This window comes from Ailuropoda melanoleuca, chromosome 3, assembly GCF_002007445.2.
Source record: "Ailuropoda melanoleuca isolate Jingjing chromosome 3, ASM200744v2, whole genome shotgun sequence".
NCBI lineage: Eukaryota > Metazoa > Chordata > Mammalia > Carnivora > Ursidae > Ailuropoda > Ailuropoda melanoleuca.
This window is the reverse complement of record NC_048220.1, coordinates 88,596,880-88,618,988: the sequence shown is the minus strand read 5'-3', so window position 1 is coordinate 88,618,988 and position 22,109 is coordinate 88,596,880. Positions and strand designations below refer to the sequence as shown.

The window sequence follows — 22,109 nt, the reverse complement described above, 5'->3', positions numbered from 1 at the left end:
GAAAGGAGAGGAAAGGCTCCCCTGTCACAGAGAAGTCTGACCCCTGCTGCTTGTCCAGATCCCACCTGCCTGCAATGCTCTGATGAGATCGTTGCCCACACCGAGTGAGTAGCTTTGCAGAGTCCTGATCAGTGCTCCTAAAACCACGCAGGATAAAAGAATAGGGTGAGGATATGGTGTGGGTATAGGATTGAACAACCACAGTGAGAGCCTCCAGGAGGCACTGCTGATGTCTCCTGAGGCCTGGAAGGAAGAAAGGGATTGTAGCTCTAATAGGGATTTCAGTTAGACTCCAAGAAGAACTTCTAGCTTTTGAGAATATCTCTGGACTTTTTGTCTCTCTCTTCCATTTAGAAGAGTCACTCAACATCTGGGGAGAATTTAGGAAAGATGGAGAAAGGTTAAAGAATATAGGGCCTGACGTTCTGGTTGACTGTCTTTTCCTTAGAAGGCCAGGGCACAGAGTACCATGCTCAGGGGTTTGGTGGAGTGTGGGGCAGGGAGGATGCTGAGGTCAGCAGATCTGGGATCAAATCCTGACTTTGCCACTTAGCAACCGCGTGGCCGTTAAAACGAGAAGAAGAGTACCTGCTTCAGAGAGCTCTGACAAAGATCGAGTGGCATACCAAATATCACCTATTGATCCCAGGGTCTGGCCCCACGCCAGCTCTCCATAAATACTGGCTGTTACTATTAACAAAGGGAATCCTGAAAGTTTGGAGCACTAGTCCCCAGTGCTCTTGCTGAGACTATTTTTGTCCCACCCCTCCCCTGGGGACAAGTGCCAGGACTGGTCCTGCTCTCCAGCCTGCTGCTCTCTGGCTGCTCTGGAAGCTGGGATCTGAGCGCTAGGACACTGAGCCACTAGAATGACCCAGCCACGGAGCAGGCCACCAGACCATGGGCCCAAACACCAGCAGGTCTAGTCTTGGGTGACACCACTGTCAGCCCCTCTGGAGCCCAGAACCGTGATGGACTTCCCCAGGAAGCGAGTTCCCGCTGCCAGCCTCCCTCCCCCAGGATCTCCCCTCTCGGAGAAACCACTCNTGTGGCCGTTAAAACGAGAAGATTACCTGCTTCAGAGAGCTCTGACAAAGATCGAGTGACATACCAAATATCACCTATTGATCCCAGGGTCTGACCCCACGCCAGCTCTCCATAAATACTGGCTGTTACTATTAACAAAGGGAATCCTGAAAGTTTGGAGCACTAGTCCCCAGTGCTCTTGCTGAGACTATTTTTGTCCCACCCCTCCCCTGGGGACAAGTGCCAGGACTGGTCCTGCTCTCCAGCCTGCTGCTCTCTGGCTGCTCTGGAAGCTGGGATCTGAGCGCTAGGACACTGAGCCACTAGAATGACCCAGCCACGGAGCAGGCCACCAGACCATGGGCCCAAACACCAGCAGGTCTAGTCTTGGGTGACACCACTGTCAGCCCCTCTGGAGCCCAGAACCGTGATGGACTTCCCCAGGAAGCGAGTTCCCGCTGCCAGCCTCCCTCCCCCAGGATCTCCCCTCTCGGAGAAACCACTCCCCAAGTGCTCTGGTCGCAGTACTCACAGTGTCTGGTGGCCTGGAGTCTTCAGCAGGCAGAGACTTTGGGCCTGGCCCCCAGCCCCCACCCCAAAAGAGGCTGCCTGAGCCGCAGCAGGAAGATTGGGCTGCCAGCCCATCTCTGGGAAAGCGGCCTTTGGTCCCCATCTGGGACAAGCCTCCATGCCCAAACATGGTCAAGTCTGAGCACACAGCCCCGGGACACAAACTCCAGAGAGTCCGTACCAAGCCCAGCAGACAAGGGCAGCTGTTACCCAGGCCCCCACACCTGCAATTTCCAGGGTCTGTAGGAAACAGATTTTGAACAACAAAAGACTGAGCAAAACTAAGAAGCCCAGAAAGACCATCCTGGTACATTTAGAGACATTTCTTCGTCATTCAGTCTCTCCGGGCTGGCAGAGAAGCCAGGAATAGGAAATGATTTTCCTTTCTTTGACATGAGGGAGGGAGGAGGAGTTAGAGCTCCAAGGGGTTGGGCTTATCAGCTACTAGGGGGCTGGCATAACCCCACAGGAGCATCCAAACCTTTCTGAGCCTTTGGTACTTACATGCTGTGTGACCCTGGGCAGGTCACAGGACCTCTCTGAGCCTCAATTTTCTCAACTATGTTGTTGGGGTTTTTTTTTTTTAACTAACTTTGTTTAGGATAATCACGAGTGTTAGGGATAACGAAGATTTGAGGCAGAGGAAGAGAAACCCACCTTTTAAAGCCCAGCCAAGCAGAAGCTAAAAGCAGTGAGACCTCCACAGCTGCTCCAGACAGCCAGGTCCAGGGACAGCCTGCTTGGCCAAGTGGCCTCCCAGAGACTGTTGAAATACAGTTTGGGGTCATGGGCAGAGATTTGTTCCTCTCAATATGACAAGTGAGCAGCAAGGGGTTTTTTTAAAGGCCTAGACCTCAAAGAGTGACACTGAGGGACACAGGGCCTGGAATGAATCCCCAGAGGAGTGGTTTTCCAAGATGCTCCTTGGCCCATCCAGGAGCCAGAAGAGTCCTTCTGGGGCCCATGAACTAATGCAAAAATGCCNAAGCCACAGATGACAAGGAACAATGGACTGTCCCCTCAGCCTCTGGAAGGAGTGAGCCCTGCCAACACCTTGATTTCAGCCCTACCGACACCCCACTGGCTTCCAGAAGCATGTGAGAGGAGATTTCTGTTCTTTGGGGCCACCAAGTTTGTGGTGATTCATTACAGCAACAATAGAAAAGGAATACAGGAGATCAGTGAATACAGGGGGCTATAGGGGTGGGACATCAGAGCACTTTCTCCTAGGATACTCATCTCAGAAAAACCTGGAGCATTTCACAGTTTACAAACGATCCCCAGGCAAGGCTGGCTGGGCTCGGCTGCGCAGCAAGCAGAGGAAGGGCAGCGGGGCCCCCATCCAGCCAGGCGGACTGAGGCCCCAAACAAAACCCGTTCTTTCCTGGAGCGTGGGTGCACTGGAGGAGCTGCCCTTGGCATGTACCCTACCTTCCAGGCCCCTCAGTCCTCCCAGCCCCGGGCACTCTGGATGTGAAGGCAGGGGCGCCATGTGACCGGGTCTGAGATGTCAGGAAGCAAAGAAAGGAGAGGAAAGGCTCCCCTGTCACAGAGAAGTCTGACCCCTGCTGCTTGTCCAGATCCCACCTGCCTGCAATGCTCTGATGAGATCGTTGCCCACACCGAGTGAGTAGCTTTGCAGAGTCCTGATCAGTGCTCCTAAAACCACGCAGGATAAAAGAATAGGGTGAGGATATGGTGTGGGTATAGGATTGAACAACCACAGTGAGAGCCTCCAGGAGGCACTGCTGATGTCTCCTGAGGCCTGGAAGGAAGAAAGGGATTGTAGCTCTAATAGGGATTTCAGTTAGACTCCAAGAAGAACTTCTAGCTTTTGAGAATATCTCTGGACTTTTTGTCTCTCTCTTCCATTTAGAAGAGTCACTCAACATCTGGGGAGAATTTAGGAAAGATGGAGAAAGGTTAAAGAATATAGGGCCTGACGTTCTGGTTGACTGTCTTTTCCTTAGAAGGCCAGGGCACAGAGTACCATGCTCAGGGGTTTGGTGGAGTGTGGGGCAGGGAGGATGCTGAGGTCAGCAGATCTGGGATCAAATCCTGACTTTGCCACTTAGCAACCGTGTGGCCGTTAAAACGAGAAGATTACCTGCTTCAGAGAGCTCTGACAAAGATCGAGTGACATACCAAATATCACCTATTGATCCCAGGGTCTGACCCCACGCCAGCTCTCCATAAATACTGGCTGTTACTATTAACAAAGGGAATCCTGAAAGTTTGGAGCACTAGTCCCCAGTGCTCTTGCTGAGACTATTTTTGTCCCACCCCTCCCCTGGGGACAAGTGCCAGGACTGGTCCTGCTCTCCAGCCTGCTGCTCTCTGGCTGCTCTGGAAGCTGGGATCTGAGCGCTAGGACACTGAGCCACTAGAATGACCCAGCCACGGAGCAGGCCACCAGACCATGGGCCCAAACACCAGCAGGTCTAGTCTTGGGTGACACCACTGTCAGCCCCTCTGGAGCCCAGAACCGTGATGGACTTCCCCAGGAAGCGAGTTCCCGCTGCCAGCCTCCCTCCCCCAGGATCTCCCCTCTCGGAGAAACCACTCCCCAAGTGCTCTGGTCGCAGTACTCACAGTGTCTGGTGGCCTGGAGTCTTCAGCAGGCAGAGACTTTGGGCCTGGCCCCCAGCCCCCACCCCAAAAGAGGCTGCCTGAGCCGCAGCAGGAAGATTGGGCTGCCAGCCCATCTCTGGGAAAGCGGCCTTTGGTCCCCATCTGGGACAAGCCTCCATGCCCAAACATGGTCAAGTCTGAGCACACAGCCCCGGGACACAAACTCCAGAGAGTCCGTACCAAGCCCAGCAGACAAGGGCAGCTGTTACCCAGGCCCCCACACCTGCAATTTCCAGGGTCTGTAGGAAACAGATTTTGAACAACAAAAGACTGAGCAAAACTAAGAAGCCCAGAAAGACCATCCTGGTACATTGAGACATTTCTTCGTCATTCAGTCTCTCCGGGCTGGCAGAGAAGCCAGGAATAGGAAATGATTTTCCTTTCTTTGACATGAGGGAGGGAGGAGGAGTTAGAGCTCCAAGGGGTTGGGCTTATCAGCTACTAGGGGGCTGGCATAACCCCACAGGAGCATCCAAACCTTTCTGAGCCTTTGGTACTTACATGCTGTGTGACCCTGGGCAGGTCACAGGACCTCTCTGAGCCTCAATTTTCTCAACTATGTTGTTGGGGTTTTTTTTTTTTAACTAACTTTGTTTAGGATAATCACGAGTGTTAGGGATAACGAAGATTTGAGGCAGAGGAAGAGAAACCCACCTTTTAAAGCCCAGCCAAGCAGAAGCTAAAAGCAGTGAGACCTCCACAGCTGCTCCAGACAGCCAGGTCCAGGGACAGCCTGCTTGGCCAAGTGGCCTCCCAGAGACTGTTGAAATACAGTTTGGGGTCATGGGCAGAGATTTGTTCCTCTCAATATGACAAGTGAGCAGCAAGGGGTTTTTTTAAAGGCCTAGACCTCAAAGAGTGACACTGAGGGACACAGGGCCTGGAATGAATCCCCAGAGGAGTGGTTTTCCAAGATGCTCCTTGGCCCATCCAGGAGCCAGAAGAGTCCTTCTGGGGCCCATGAACTAATGCAAAAATGCCAGTCCTTCCTCCCACCCCCCTAGGAAACAGAGACACCGTGCGTGCAACAGAGCCATTTTTAAGTAGGACAAAGGGCTACTTGCTCACAATTGACAGAATGAGTTATTAAGGGTTACACATTTGGAATTTATAAGCAAACATTAACATTCTTCCCAAGATACTTTTCCCCTCGGAAGATGGAAACAGGCAAGGAAGAGGGACTGTAAGCTCTTCTGCTGCACGAAAGGGAGACCCCCTCCAAAATGCTGGGACAAGCTCTGATCTCGAGGGGATGTGGAGAAAAACTCAGGTCCCTAGCTGGCTGTGGGGCTGTAGGTGAAGGGCAAGGCAATACCAATGCTACGACAATGAAGATTAATGCTCTGCATTAACACAGGTTGCTAGAAATCACGAATACCTTCCCAACTCCAAACTTCCAACACCTTAATGTAATGAGCCCTGCTGGCCCATAACAATCTATTCAGGAAGAGATTTTTCTACCCATTTTATAGATGGGGTAACTGTGGCTCAGAGAGGTTAAATAAAGTGCCCAAGGGAAGTTCCTTTGCACCTCTGAATCTCAGTCTGTCTTTTTCTAGAATGGAGGCAATTATACCTAACCCCTCAGTGTTTTTGAAAAAAAGATGACCTAAGCTACCTGACAGGCGGATCGTATTTTCCAAAGATGGCCACGCCAACACGCATCCCATCCCACATGCTCGTCTCAAAATGTGACATCAACACTCCTCTGTCAAGAGGGGCATCTGTCCTTTGACCTGGGCAGAGCTCTGAAACCACCTTACCAATAGAATGTGGTGGAAGTGACACTGTGTGATTTCCAAGGCTAAGTCGTAAGCAGTGATACTGCTTTCCCTGGGTGCCCCTTCCCTTGGAGCCAGCCACCGTTTTATGTGGAAGCCAAGAGGCCACATGCAGGGGCTCCAGCTGACAGCCCCAGCTTGGCTCTCAGCCAACAACCAGCATCTCCCCCACACCGACCTGTGAAGGAAGGAGCCTGCAGATGACTCCAGCCCCCGCCTTCAAGTCCCCCAGCTGAGGCCTCAGACATCACGGAGCAGAGACCAGCCACCCGCTCTGTGCACTTTCTGAATTCCCCATCTACAAAATCCAGGAGAAAATTAAGTGGTTGTTTTATGCCACTCTATTTTGAGGGAATTTGTTATGCGTCCATAGTAACTGGAATATACTGTAAGTGATTTAGAAGGGAAACTTACTGTTGCTGGTGATTGTGGTAGAGTTGAATGAGTGGGAATGAAAAAGCCTGAGATGACTGCATAGAGTGCTATGGGGGAGCTTTAGAAATGCCCTCTATATTCTTATCTCAGGTTGCTCACCGCTGCACAAACGGAATCGAAGGACAGTGTTACGGGAGGGAATTTTCATTTATCGAGCAACTACTCTGTGCCAGGGCATGAGCCACATCCATATGCAAATACATATACATGCACACATGCATACATATACGCACATGCATATACACATGTGTACACACGTATACACACAATGCACACACATGTGAATATGCATGTACAGTTATACACATACAGTCACACATACACACATCTACACACGTGTGTGCATGCATGCACATACACACATGCACACACATGTGCATGCATATATGTGCATGTGTGCACACATGCATACAGGTGTGTGCATGCATGCACATATACACATCCATACACCTATACACATCTGCACGCACATATACACACATGTGTGCATGCATACACACGTGTAAATGCATGTGTGCACATACACACATATGCATATGCATACACAAATGTACACACGTATCCGTTCCTCTCAGCAGTCCTCGCCAAAGGTCATTTCTGTGATTTGCCCAAGATCACTCCCCTGTCACATGATGTGACGAAGCCTGGTATGGACCTGTGCTTGCTGACTCCACAGCCCATCCCCGTCCCTCCATGACCCCCTGAGGCGCAGTCTTCAAGGGAACCAGTGTTTTTTCACGAGTCTGCTTCAGCCACTGAGCAAGCCCCTCTTCTCAGTCTATAGCCCTTTCTGGATTGTGCAGTCACTTATTTATTTAAACCCTGTGGAATCAATATCTATTCCATGCCACCATTTGGGATAATAAGTCCCATAAATCAAATTGGCAACCGTGTCCTGAGCCCGTGCTGAGGGTGTATCGCTGGCTGTGTGCCGGGGGGAGTGGATGTGAGTCGCCCTCCGTCATAGCGAAGCCACTTGCTCACAGACACTCGAGGACCTACTGTGCAGAGGCTCTGAGCACGTCACTGCTGCCGTGGATCCCAATGGGACAGGGAGGATGTGGATTTTTTGAAACCACAAAGAGGCACAAGGGAAAAATAAAAGGATGTATTTTGGGGGAGAGAGAGTCATAAAAGACAGAGGAAATCACAGTGAAAGATTTTTCAGTGGAGTTGAGAAGACCAAGTATAAAAACAGGACATGAAATATCCATCTTTGAATTAAATGGCAAGACTGGACATGACGAGGAACAGGACAGGGCCGCCCCCTCTGAGTGAAGGGAAGCCTCCCGCCTTTCTCATCGGACTCTCCAGCCGTGTTTTCGCTTTCCCTCATTTTTCTTTCTTAGTGACAATGTATTTTAGCCTGCTGTATTGTTAACATAATTGTAAGCAGCTTGAAATCCTCTTTGAAACAAGGAAGAGCATAAATAAATAATGAGTACTGCTCTCCATCTGTGCGGTAAGAGTGTTTTCTTACGCCTCTTCCTTACTGCAAAACCATCCATGCTCACTGTGGAACAGTTGTACGATAGACAAATTCAGGAAGAAGACGAGGCACAGCAATAACCCGGCCACTTGGAGGGAACTGCTGGTCAGGGGGTGTGTGTGTGTCCTTGCAGACACTCATAAAGGGAGGCGTGCATTCTCTTCTTCCAGAGGGCACATCCCTGTGTCCCCACCTGCCAGGGAGCTCGTCCTCTTCCCTAGGAGTCAGTCCTGGGGTCCTCACCTCACCTCCCATTCCCTTAGCCACTCTCCTCACCTCGTGGGCCCGGTCAGCGCTGTGATTTAACGTGCTCAGAGCACCATGTGCAGCTCCTTCAGAGCAGTCCCTGTCCCCGCAACGTTACGTTTATTCACGTGCGTTCCCCATTCACAGGTCTCCCCGCTGGAATGCAAGCTCTCTGAGATCCGCGGCAAGAACTTTTCCTATTCACAGTCACATCTCCAGATAAACACAGAAAATTGGGGATTTGCTGTGGTTTGTGGTTTAGCTTGAAAAAAAAATCTCTTGCTTTTTCAAAAAATATTCACCATCTTACCCATTTTTAAGTGGACAGTTTGGGAGTGGTAACTATATGGACATTGTTGCACAACACATCTCCAGAACTTTGTCATCTTGCAAAACTGAAACTCTGTACTCATTAAACCACAACTCCCATCTCTCCTTCGTCCTTGGCAACCACCATCTAGTGTCTGTCTCTCTAGTCTGGCTACTTTAGATATCTCATATAAATAGAATCATACCATAATTGCTCTTTCGTGTCAGGCTATTTCACTCAACAGAATGTCCTCAAGGTTCATCCCTGTTGTAGCCTTTGACCAGAAAAAAACCTCTTGCTCCTTCATGTAACGGAATATTGTAATCATTTTCCCATACCAGAAAACATTTTTTTTTTAAAGTTTGTACAGTACTGTTTTATATGGGTAAGCCGTAGTATATTTCACTGAAGCCATGTTGTTGGAGATTTAGGAATGGTGCTTGTTTGCTTACTAGTGGAGCTCAGAGTCGCCCTCTGCTGGTCGGTGGGCTGTTCCACCCATCCCCACCCTCACACCCATCATTGTTCTGGTACTGACAGGAATGACAGAGATTGGATCTATAAGGACACAATCTGGGGGCCAGAACCTGGAGACAGAGATGACAGAGCCATGAAAGTGGAAGGTGGCAGCAGGTTACAGTTTCCTACCCCAGTCCAGGCCTGATTTGAGCCTTGGGGGAAAAGGGAGAGATAAGGCAGAGGGAATAGATGCAGGCTGATGGAGAGGTTTTCACACCATAGTCTTTGGGACTCAGACTCTGGGGTGATGAGAACAAAGGGCTCTCAGTGATGCTGTGGCCCTGGGAAGTAGCCCCCTAATAAGGAAATCTGGATCATCACCTATGGCAGCTGCAGCAGAGGCAGCGGCCGGACATATCCCTGCACCTGTCAGGGTCTTGCAAGAAGGGCAGGGCTGGTGATGTGCTGCACTGGCTCACACCAGTTTCATGAGAGTGCTCGACTACCAGTTGTTAAGTGCTCCCCTCACCAGGAGGGAGCTGGAAATCGGCCACAGGGGGAGTGAAATCTACAAACACTGCAAATCCGGGCTTTTGCTCTTTGCAGAGCCAGTTTCCCAGCACATCACTTTAGAGGGCACACTCAAACTGGGAAAACCAAGTAGGCTGTAGGAATACTGACAATGGTGTGGGCAGGTTGTAGGGAAGCACAAGGAATGGTGGGATACCCTGTGGGCTGGACTGAGGGATGAGGGAAGGGAGCTGTGTCCAGCATCAGAAAGAGAGTCTCCTGGAGCGGGGGTACCTCCAGCCTGGGACCCTCAGTGGCCGAACTGGGGAATGAAGAGCTGACTTCACCATCCAGGGACCCTTCTTCTAATCTCCTGAACCTCATTCACTGAATCCAACTGGTAGAGAGGAGCCTGTTGCTCTAGTCCCTATGGTCAGCCTGCAGAGAAGAGTCTAAAGCCAAATGGGGAGTGGGTCTGGAGGGCCACCCAAGAAGATATGAGTCCCTCTCCTTGAGGTGGCTTTTGGGCTGGAGAAACAAGTAGGTCAGAACAAAGAGCACGGGAGCACATGAGAGAATCTCTGCAACCCCCCAGAAATACCTGTGTAGCTGTGAGCTGTGCCTCTGAGCCCAAATGTTTGTCTATCAAAGTAAATTTTGCTCATTTGTAACCCCTAGCTGATGAGCGCTGAGAAAACCCAGGTGACGTAAACAGTGCCGTTTTGAAAATTCCTTGCAATTTGTGCCCATCCTACTTCCCTAGAATAAAGATCAGACAGCTGAGCAAAACTTCTAGAGCAAAGGCTTTCTACATTTTGATACTTACTGTATACTTTCTTCCTTAACATTGATACCACTTGACAAATGTGTGTACACGCCCGATTCCACACATATTCACCAATCCCAGACAAGATCAAATTTAGAAATAGTTGCCTATTGGCTAGATGAAAAAAATTTTAGTCCCAGTTTTCATTTGCTTTGCTGAAATTACCAGCAAGGATTGAACAGTCATTCATATGTTTATTTAGATGCAAAATATTTTTTGTCCCAATTTTTTTTTTAAGTTCAAAGGAAGAAAATCTATGAAAGCAATTCATGCAGTGCTTGGCACATAGCAAGCACTTGGTTTACCATGCATTCCTAAACTCATTCAGTGTGTGTTCCTGGCATGTCAGTGAATAAGGCGCCCCTGCCCTGGACAGGTTTGATTCTGGCAGGATTCAGGGCCCCAATCTGCATTCGCTGTACTTAGTGGTACCTGTCAGAATGGGGTACAAGGACTGAAGGACATTCCCTTGCCCACCCCCTTCCACCTCCCTGTGAGGTGGGGACTTCGAGACTGCAAACAGAGTATTCCTGCCCCTTTGCTGAGTCATAGAATATCCCTCCAAGGGCCATTAGAGAACATGTAGGTTGACAGCTTTCTGTGTGTGTCAGATTTTCTATTCACAAACTGATAAAGGCAAGTTGTAGAGAATCCGTTAAGTACAGAAAGGTAAAAAGAAGCAATAAAAGTCTAACATCCTAAGGAAACCACTGCCAAAGTATTGTTTAGAATATTATTATTATTATTATTATTATTATTAGAGAAAGAGGGAGGGGCAGAGGGAGAGGGAGAGAAAGAGAATCTTAAGCAGACTCCATGCCCAGCTCGTAGGTAGACGCGGGGTTCTATCTAACAACCCTGAGATCATGACCTGAGCCAAAATCAAGAGTCGGACACTTAACCGACTGAGCCACCCAGGGGCCCCTAGAATATATCCTAAAGACAAATGCAAATGCTTTCTAAAAATAAATTTAGAAATATTCTGTATAAATTCAAGGGTTTGTTATTATTAGTTATCCTCCAAGTACAATCTTTGAACATCACTCTTTGCTCACCTCTCTGATTCTTTTCTTCCAACAGATTTCTAAAAGCAGGGATCAGAGTCAAAGATTATTAGTTTTTTAAAGGCTTCAACCCCCTCACTTTTCCCAAAAGCACAGAATCCTCTTTTCCTGGAAGCATAGGGTCCCAAAAGATGTGAACTTCCCTTCCACCAGTGAGCTGTCTGAGCCCAGAGAGGTGAAGTGACCTACCCAAAACCATACAGCTTTAATGGTGCACGGGCTGGGATTCAGACATTTCCCTACAGCCTCTCAGAGTGCCAGAACCGAAGCTAGAGCCCATGTCCACTGACTCCCGGGCAGTGTTCTTGCCTGACCCCTCTTCTGTAGATGATTTCTCTACCTGTGACTAGCTCTCAATTCCCAGGCACTAACAAGGGGCAGGCGCTGTGCTAAGTACTGGGAACGCAGCATTTCATTCGATCCTGACCCTATGACGTAGGTACTGCGATTTCCCCTGTTTTATAGGTGGTTGCACTGAAACAGAGAGTGTCTGAGACAAGTAGAGACCTACTTGTCCAAGGTCACAATGCCGGTGACCTACAGAGCTGAGACTCCTACCTTTCCTGGCTGTGATGATGGAAATTTGAGCCAACAAATATGGGAGCCACAAGTGGCATGCAGCTTTTGAGCACTTGAGAAGTGGCTAACGTGAGAGGAGAGCTGACATTTTTAAATTTTATTTCATGTTAGTTAACTTAGATGTAAACAGCCACATGTGACTGGTGGGCAGTCTATAAAGCCATAAACTGCTGGCCACTCTACCCCCTGGCATTGCCTGGCCTTTGGCTACCTCACAGCCATTCTTGACAAGTCCTGGGAAGGCTGTCCCTGCCTGCAGCCTCTCCTCAGCCTGGGGAGGGGCCCGGCCTGGCCTTCCTGAATCTCCTCTCCAAGCCCATGACTCAGTCTGAGCCAGGACCCCAGGCAGGAGGCCACTCCTTGCTCCTGACATTGGCTCCGGACTGCCTGTAGGGGGCTGGGCCCAGCCCCCTGCAGGCATTTTAAAAAGAGACGCTTCAGGGGCGCCTGGGTGGCACAGTGGTTAAGCATCTGCCTTCGGCTCAGGGCGTGATCCCGGCGTTATGGGATCGAGCCCCAACATCAGGCTCTTCCTCTATGAGCCTGCTTCTTCCTCTCCCACTCCCCTTGCTTGTGTCCTCTCTCGCTGGCTGTCTCTATCTCTGTCGAATAAAGAAATTAAAAAATCTTTAAAAAAAAAAAAAGAGACGCTTCAGAGAAAGGCTTTTTAATCCTCCTTGTGGCACATTAATAAACATGTATGTTTGCGATCCGCAAATAGTAAGAAACTCAAGGTCTCCATTGACTCTAAGTGCAAATACCTTTATGAGTTTCACCAGAGCTTTCTCTGGGACTTAACGGGGTAGATTTGAACTGTATCTGCTCTCAGGGGACACCGTCTCCCAGAAGAGCCTGTCTCTAAGGAGCAAACTGTTTTTAATTCACCACGTACTGAGTGCCTTCTTCATGCCCAGCACCTTGCTAGGCCCGGTACATACCTCACTGCAGTCGTTTCCTAGGGTCACTGTAACAAATTGCCACAAACGTGTGGCTTAAAGCAATCGAACTTGCTTCTCTCACAGTTCTGGAGGTTAGAGGTCTGAATTCAAGAGGTTTCCAGGGCCATGTTCCCTACAAAGCCTCTCCGGGAGGATCCTTCCTTGTCTCTCACAGCTTCGGGTGGCCCCCGGCCTTCCTGGGCTTGTGGCTGTGTCCCTCCAGTCTCTGCCTCTGTCTTCGCACGGGCTTCTCCGCTTCCGTGTCTCCTGGTCTGTCTCACAAAGGCAGTTACCATTGGATTTAGGGCCCTCCCAAGTAATCCGGGATGATCACAAAATCCTTCATTACATCTGTAAAGATCTTTTTTCCTAATAAGGCCACATTCACAGGTTCCAAGGATTTGGACATGAAGAAATCTTTTCTCAGGCAGGTGGGGGAGAGTGGGCAGGGATTGGGACACCACTGTTTAATCTGCATGCCAACCCTGAGAGGCAGGGGAATTAGGATGGATTAACTGAAGCAACAATCTCAAGATTTTACTGGCTCTCCCCAATAACAGTGCGGTTCTCATTTGTGGGGAGTCCAGAATGTACACTTCTGGTTGGGTGGCTCTGTTCCAGGTGGTTGCTAGTGGAATCAGACTCCTTCATGTAATGGCTCCACTGTTTTGCGGCCTTGAGGTGACCCCAGAATTATCTAACCAGTAGCCTGGAAGTAGGGAAGGGGGCAGAGAGAAAAATGAGGGTGATTGATACTTAACCACCTTGGCTCAGAAGTGACAGGTATAACTTATCTTCACATTCCGTTTGTCAGGACCTATCACCTGGTCCCACCCAGATGCAAAGGAGTCTGGGAAATGTAGTCCTGGCTGGGCCACCACTTCTCAGCATGGATCGGGGGCGGGGATCCAACTTTGTTGGTCAGCTGGCCATGACTGCCACAGGATCATTCATTCATTTATTCCTCATTCATATAATTCATTCTTTCACTTATTTTTCAGAAGAGGAATTTGAGGCTCAGAAGAGTTAAGTGATTTGACTAAAGTCACAGTATTTAAGTCATAATTCACTCAATATTTATTAAGAGTCATCTGGATTAGGGGCCTTCAGGTGAGCCTGATCTAACTTTGAACTTGGCATACCATGTTACTCATCTGTGTGTGTGCCAAAAATAAGACTGATCAGAATTATCTATGCAGGCCTCCCTGTTCCTTCCCCGCCCCCAAGCATTCCATCCTTTGTCCTCCACTGTCAGATTCTCTTTCCCTCCCCCTGCCTGTCCCTCTAGAGAATGGGGGGAGAGAGCTGGCTTTAGAGAGGCAGGAGGCAGAGAGGTAACCCAGAGCTGAGAGCTGGAACAGGAGGGAGCGGCAGGAAGAAAGAAAATCCACGTGGGCCGGGTGTCCTAGAAAATTCTGTCCAGTCTGACATGTGAGGGGTTTTGGAGCCGCTTCAGTTCGGAAAAATTCAGGAGCAAAGGAAAAATAGGACAGGTATAACTATGAACAATGAGTGTTATCCACTTTTATGCATTCAAAGGAAAGCAGTGATTTTCTTTTTAATTTGTTCGAATCTCTTCTGTTTGCCGGACGGCACTTCTAGACTACAGCTCCATATGGAGGGAAAGGGCTCCAGGAAGCATGACCGCCAGTCCCCGGGAGCTCAGACAGCCCTGTTGACTCTAGTCAGGCCCCTCCACTCTCAGAAACAACACGGCTTGAGTAGTAGGTTATGTGGCCATGCTAACTTTGGCATTTGAGTGGGTAGGTGTCCCCACAAGACCAAGGACTCCCCTAGGAGACTGTGTCGGGGTCATCTCTAAATGTTCAGGCCTAGCTCAGGCCCTAAAGCTCAGTCGTTGCCAAGAACTGGATGCAGGAGCCAGGAAGGGCAAAGCTGTAATTTGTGTCCAGGCCTTTATATTCCAAATGCCAGGCTCGTCCTGCTCAGCCAGCCCTAGTTCTGGAACTCTCCAAACATAGTGAAACGGTTAAAAAGTAATGGGGGTGTGGGACTGCCTGCCCTGAAGGGCCAGTGAATGCCTTAGGGATTCGGGAACAGGAGCTACGGAAAACACCAGGGAACAGTTCCCAAGCTTCCCACTTCAGAGCCTCTGGGAGAGAGGTCAAGTGTCCGGGGGACAGCCCTCCAGAGCCCACCATCCTGGCCCTACCTGGAGGACACAGCTCAAGCCTCCCCCGTATCGTGGTAGGCAGACTGCGCAGGTCACCTTCAAAACATGAACATGCCAGAGATCTGAATTAGAGCTCCCCAGAGAAGGAAATTCATCTCCCATTTGAACTTTTATAAATGTGCATTTATTTTTCATTGTAAATAGCTTGAACACAGTCTTAAAATTGTGAAACAAATAATCTTTTTAAAAATGATCTATAATCCCACCATTTAATCAATCTAGTCTCTGCATTTTGGAATCTTTTCCTCCAGGACTTTTCCCCGTTGTAAAGGACCTCTCTGTACCTAGTGATACCCATTGACAGGTGTATCAGTTTTCCACTGCTGTGTAACAAACTACCCCCAGATCTAGCAACAACAGTTCATGACTCTGCTTTGTGGATCTTCTGGTCTGATCTGAGCTTGACCAACCTCAGCTGGGCCCACTCATGTATTCAGTTGGCCCTAGAAGGCCTCACTCATGTCCCATGATTGGCTAGCTATCAGCCAGGGGGACGGGGGGTGACTAGGGTGACAAGCGGTTTCTTAGCTGACTAGATGAGCCTGTTTTCATGGTGCTGGTCCCAAGAGCAGTGAGAGGCACCGAAGCTGCATATCCTCTCAAGGTCCAGGCTCGGCATTTGTGCCATGCCACTTATACCATATTCTATTAGTCCAATCTGGTCACAAGACTGGCCCGGATTCCAGAGGGGAAGGAAAGATGACCTCTTGATAGGGGAATCTACAAAATACTGTGGTCATTTTTGCAACCTACCATGATTATATAAAGTTTTGTACTCTTCTGCTTTTTCATTTATTATTGTATTATAATCATCTTCTTGTATTAATACAAAGTCTTCATGACATTATTTTTACTGCCTGCATAATGGTTAGAAGGTGGATAGACTACAGTTTCCTTAACTGTCTCCCAACTGTTGGACATAAAGATTACTTCCAGTTATAAATACGGCTGCACAGAACATCCTTATGTAGGTAGTTATTTCTGTCATTTTGATTGTTGCCTTGGAATAGGCTCCCAGAAAGAGAGCCAAAAAGAATATATATTTTTTAATATCCTTGATACATACTGTCCAGTTGCACTGCAAAGAGGTGTTGCTTTGCCTCCAACCCCAAGAAGAGAGATTTTCAACAGCAGCCTGCATGCCAGCCTTCCTGCGGCCCACCTGGCTTCCCATGGACCTTCTTCCTTTCCGGTGCACCAGGTCAGGGAGTGGGATCAAGCACAGGCTGGGCAGGGCCGTCCTTGGGCAACGTTAAGTTAGCATCTGTGGTCAGCGTCTGAGGGTCCGCCTTGCAGTGGACAACAACTGATTCAGGCCCCTGCAATCTCTTACCTCTTGTCTGTCAGAGCCTGGATCATACGTCTCCCTCACCAGTGATTCTAACCACCTGTTCCATCTGCACCTGAGCTGGGGAGCAGGTGGGACCCCAGACAGGCTCCTGAGTTGGGCTGGCTACGGCAACCCCTCCCATGGCAGTGTGCAAAACCCCTGCTCGACCTTGACTCCAGGTGATCCTCATGGAAACCCACGTGACTGGCAACACTGAAGTTGATCCCACTTCCGGATGGAGACTTGGGGCTCATCCCCATTTCCCCTGGGCTTAACATCCCAGTGCGGACACCCTCTTCCACTTCCTCAAAGCTTATTTGCCTCCTCTGGTATTTCCTCAGTTCCTATGCTTTTAAAATACCAAATGATCAGATAAAGGGTTATGTTTGTGTTGACTGTGTTTCCTCTAAAATAACACTTACAGCTACGTGGAAGACTTCTGAAATGGATGGCATAATCTGAGGGAAATATTGGATACCATGATCAGCGAGTTGGTGAAAGAGAGATTTGGGGTATGTTCATGGAAAATCACAGATATGTGGGTCTAGATGTTGAAAGAACTCCTTGGAGCCCAAAGGGACTGGCCTTGGAATGAAGCAGGGAGGAGTAGTTTGGAGTGTATCATGTGTGAGCTCACAGGCTTGGAGTTTGCAAACCCTGGTTCCAATCTCCACTCCACGCATTAGTGGCCCTATAAACACAGCCACATTATTTTACCTCTCTGTGCCTTAGTTTTCCCATCTGTAAAATAGGCATAATAATCCATAAGGGTGATTGTGAGGATTTGGGCAATAAATGTGGTAGTAATAATTGCACCTACTGAGTTAAAAAAAAAAAGTCATTTGGACACAAAGAGGTATATGGCTTGTTCAAAGTTGCCTTGGCTGGGACTTGTTCAGTGGGGACCAGAACCTGCAAGGTGGCCCTCATACCCAGAGAGGCCTCTTCTGTCTCCTCCCATAGCATCTTTGTCTACTTCCTCTTGGCCTCAGCTTGGAGAAGACACAGGGTTCATGCACCCTCCCTCAGGCTTCTTCCCCCTTCCAAGGACTATAGCCAGAAGGATCCTGATACAGAAAGGACCTTCCTCCCCTCCTACAGCTTGAAAAACCCAGGCCTCCTGCATTGGTGAAGTCCAAAGTCAGAAAGGAGAGAAGGCCACTTGCCCAAGCCTGTGCCATCATCCTCTGTAGGGAGTGGCAGCAGGTCTCAGGGCTGGAGGCCCCAAGTAAAACCCCAAATGACATGAGGCCATAAACTTATTCCCCTGAGCATAGCACAGTTTTAAATAATTCATTCGTTGGCTTTTCAAGACAAAACAGCCCATGTTGCTCTCCTTTTGCTCATGAGCCTATGGAACAATCAGTTGATGGACTCCTCAGAGCGGGTTAAAGCCTGGAGACGAATCTGAGGGGCCGAAGCTGCGGGGCAGCCTGGGGTCTCAGGGTATGTCTGGTGAGCAATCAGTGTAAATGGGAGGAATATGTACAGATCCAAGAAAGGACAGGGATTTAGAAAGAAAGAGTAAGCAGGATATCTGCATGGACTGATGCCTCCATTTTCCTTGTACTCATGAGTGCAACCAAAAAATTATTTTTAAAAAATCTCACCTTAGGAGGTTGGATAGGTATCATCTCTCTTGAACAGGTAGAAGAGAGAGATCCAATGAGGTGATGAGGCCCCCAGTTCACATGAGATGGAGCCAGACCCGAACCCATGCCGTCCAACCCTGGTGCCAGGGTTCTTTCCTAAAAGGGTGCTCCATGCCAGGCCCTCCACTCTTTCCCATACAACCTTCACAACAACTGTGCCCTAGGTGCTGTCATTATTCCCATTTTACAGATGATAAAGCTGAGGTTAGATCTGGAGACTAACTTGCCCAAGGTCACATAGTTGGGAAGGTAGGACAGGGATTTGGACTCAGTGTGGCCTGTCTCCAGAGCCCTCGGTCTTAAACTCCACACCACATCTCCACTGTCTACAAGTTAAGATCCATATGTCCTCCCATGGTCCTCAAGACCCTGTATGGCTGGGCCTTTTCAATGCCCCATTCTCTACCCCAACTGTTACTAATTTTGTTCACCTCCCCCTATTCTTCAGGCCTTGGCTTAAAAGCTACTTCCTCCAGGAAGCCCTCTCTGACTACTGCCCAGCCAGGAAGGGCCCCCTCTTCTGGGCTCCCATAGCACCATATTTCCACTGCCATAGCCATGCCCAGCCTGTGCTGAAACTGCTGATTTCAAGGTCTCAATGATAGACTGGGAGGTCCCAAGGGCAGGGGCCGCTCAGCCACTTGCTCCCTGCACTCAGCCTCTGGCTGAACCGCAGTGGGGAAACATGTCCCATGAACATCCTGCTCCTGTTCCCTGCAGGCCCCTTCATGATGGGGTACCAGGCAGGACACAGTCTCTGTGGCAGGAGGCAGCGTTTTTCTGTGTCCCAGCACCCACCCCACCCGCCTCCTGCCTCTCTTTTCCTCCTCTCGCCCAGATTTCAAGATGCACTTCAAAGCTGCCTTCCCCAATGTCTCCTTGGCCACCAACGCTCTGAGGCACTCTCCCCTCCATCCCATGGTGTCCAAAGACTTTTCTAAGGAACACCAATTCCTTAGAAAACCCTGCCTAATAAGACACTTCTTTGATTTCCACATATTAATACTTGGAAATCATCACGTGTCTTACGTTTGATATATTTCATATATGAAAGCGTTTATTTCCTAGGAAAGTAGTTATTGTATAAATGGCTCATCTTAGAATTGATGGCACCTTGTGATCAAGGAACTGCAGCGTGGGGAGCCTCGTGCAGACTGGGAGGAGGAAAGTCCTAAGAAGTCCTGCGGCAGAGCAACAAGATTGGCACTGCTAAGCCCACTGCTTCCCCAGTGAAAGCTGAGCCCTGAATATTTTTTAGAGGATGTATTAACACATCACGGAACTACATTCCTATCAGATGCACTTTGGAGGCGCTGCCCGTGATATTTATAATTGATGGATATGTTTCACAATCCATCCTGTGCTGTTTCTGTCATCACCTCCCGTTTGCTAATCTTGACATCTCAGCTAGACCACGTGCTTCCTGAGGCCAGGGCATTCATCATAGAGCTCGCTGACGGGACGAGCGCCGACTCTGACCGGGTGCCGTATGCCTGCTCGGGAACAGTGGATTTGGGGGTACAAATGACACAACTGCTAGGAACACTCATCCTCAGCAACGGAGGGAGCGTTACTTCCCCGGGGGGCACCTGATCAGGCCCGTAGCCCTTCAAAGGGACGGATTTTTGTGAATCGCACTTTGTTCAGCTGTGTGACTTAAGGCAAGTTGCTTGATCATTCTGAGCCCCCATTTTCCCATCTGTAAATAGGGACAATTACAGTTTCTAGCTTCTGAGATTGGTTAAGGGAAGTAATATGAGTAGAGCACTTATTTTTTTTTAATGATTTTTTATTATGTTATGTTAGTCACCATGCAGTACATCCCCGGATTCCGATGTAAAGTTCGATGCTTCATTACTTGCATGTAACACCCAGTGCACCATGCAATACGTGCCCTCCTTACTACCCATCACCGGTCTATCCCATTCCCCTACCCCTCCTCCCCTCCGAAGCCCTCAGCTTGTTTCTCAGAGTCCATAGTCTCTCATGCTTCATTCCCCCTTCTGATTACCCCCCCTTCTTTATCCCTTTCTTCCCCTACCGATCTTCCTAGTTCTTATGTTCCATAGATGAGAGAAACCATATGATAATTGTCTTTCTCTGCTTGACTTATTTCACTTAGCATTATCTCCTCCAGTGCCGTCCATGTTGCAGCAAATGTTGAGAACTCGTTCTTTCTGATAACTGAGTAATATTCCATTGTATATATGGACCACAGCTTCTTAATCCAGTCATCTGTTGAAGGGCATCTCGGCTCCTTCCACGATTTAGCTATTGTGGACAGTGCTGCTATGAACATTGTTAGAACAACTCCGGAGATAAGAACTCAAATGCTTGCTGCTGTTGTCATTTTGTCCTTACTTGTCATGGTGAAATCCCCCCAGTAGTCAGTGGTGGGCGGGATTCACTTGAGGAGGAAACTGGATGATGGAAGGAGATGATTTTTACCGGCTGGACCAGAACTGCTTACAGAAGAGTCATGGGCCTGCGGGGGCCTCCACGAGACAGGTCAGGCTCGCCAGAGGGAGAGGCACTGCTTGGGTGCTTGGGCTAAGTGCATTCCTTACTCCCGGAGCCTCTCCTGGCCTCAGCCAGACCCTCGTCTGTGACCTGCTCTCTCCCAGTGCCGAGTGAGCGAGCTCTCTGTGATGTAACTCGATGGCAGTGAGGGCGTGAGCAGAAGTGTCCTGCCTGTCAGAACCACATTTGTCCCTAGCTGCTCCCCCAGCCCCTGCAACATGTGTCAGACAAGGGGGAAGTGGTCACGATCCCAGAGTCTTGTTTTATTTTGGGGAGTTCTTATTGGGGCACAGGGGAAATGGTGTTTTAAATGTTCTCTGGCTTCTTGAAGAATGTTTTCTCGGCTATCGCCACAGCCCTTGTCAAAAGTCTCTGTTGAAAAGAAAAATAAGCACAGAAAAGGAGAAGCAGGGTGAAGAGTCATTCAGCCTGTGGGTCTCTGCGGGAGCGTTTTACATAAAAAGGAAGGCAAGCGGGGAGAGCTCTGGAAACATTGTACTCCCAGAGCACCTGGGCTCTGGAAGGCCAGGAGCCTCTCCTCACGAACAGCGCCAACCGCCTGCCTGTGTGGTTCTCAGGGTGAGGGGCTGCGGGCCTGGGGGGCCGGAGGGATGGCTGGTGCGGCGGGGAGGCTGTGGACAGTGAGACACCGACAGGCTGAAGAGCTGCGGGAGCAGGCTGGGGAGACTGTTCTAGGCCCCCAACAAGGACAACTCGGCTCGTCCGCAGACTGAGCGTGGCTGGTGACTAACGTACCCAAAGTCACAAGGGCAGTGAGACGCGGGTCTGGGACAGAAACCCTCTGATGCTGAACACTGTGCCCCTCCCTGTCCACCATGTTATCGCTGAAACTGAAATCTCAAACTTGACCGCGTCATTCCGTTTCCCGCCTTGTCTGAGAGCGGGCTCCAACCCTACACAAATCCGTACGAGACTTGCCTAGGGCCTGTCTTCAGGAGCTCCAGACCCCAAGCAGTTGCCCTCAGGGCTTAGTCCTGGGGCCTCGACATGTTCATGAGCCCCCCTGACCAGTTGCTCTTAGCAAACCAACAAGACCGAGCTACTTTTCCATCCGCAGCCGTGCTCACAGCTCCCGTGACTCGGGCATGGGACAGCCTCCACGAGTCAGCTCAGCAGAAGCCGACTTGCATCGAGTTTTGCACACAGACTTCAGAGCCGGTCTGGGGTTCAGATCCCACTTCTGCCAGCAGAGCCACCATGGAGGGTTGGGTGGTTTGTACCCTCTGCAAGGGCTTCGGTCCAAGATGGCAAGGGGGGCTGGCACCCAGTCTCCAGGGTGTTTTACACCAGTTCCAGAAAGGAGCCGTGTGTGCTAACCACAGCTGTCTGCTGTTCAGAGCTAGGTTATTGGGTTGAGTTGCATACCTTCGTTGTGCCTCCGTATGTTCACCTGAAAAGGGGAAAAATATATATTTCTCAAATGTGTGAGGGTTTATGGGATGAACACCCAGAAAGCATTTAGAGCAGAGCTTAAAGCATAATAAGTGCTCAAGGCAGCAAGTATCTGAAAGGTTTGCCGTAGCATCTG

At 49.5% G+C, this 22,109-nt stretch overlaps 2 protein-coding genes across 4 annotated transcripts in view; one reads left to right on the top strand and one right to left on the bottom strand.

Annotated features, from left to right (window-relative positions):
* The window catches only part of LOC117801561 (calcium-activated potassium channel subunit beta-1-like), a 7,811-nt gene extending 3,391 nt beyond the window's left edge, over positions 1-4,420 (bottom strand). The window contains exon 1 of one of the 2 annotated variants that reach the window (XM_034656749.1): positions 4,189-4,420. The gene's annotated coding sequence lies outside the window, so the exon portion shown is untranslated. Of the gene's footprint in view, positions 1-1,558; positions 1,795-4,188 lie in introns of those variants that run through there. The other variant, XM_034656748.1, reaches the window with a different exon arrangement.
* KCNIP1 (potassium voltage-gated channel interacting protein 1) overlaps positions 1-22,109 on the top strand; it is a 391,780-nt gene that overhangs the window by 54,212 nt on the left and 315,459 nt on the right. The gene's annotated exons all lie outside the window — the stretch shown is intronic.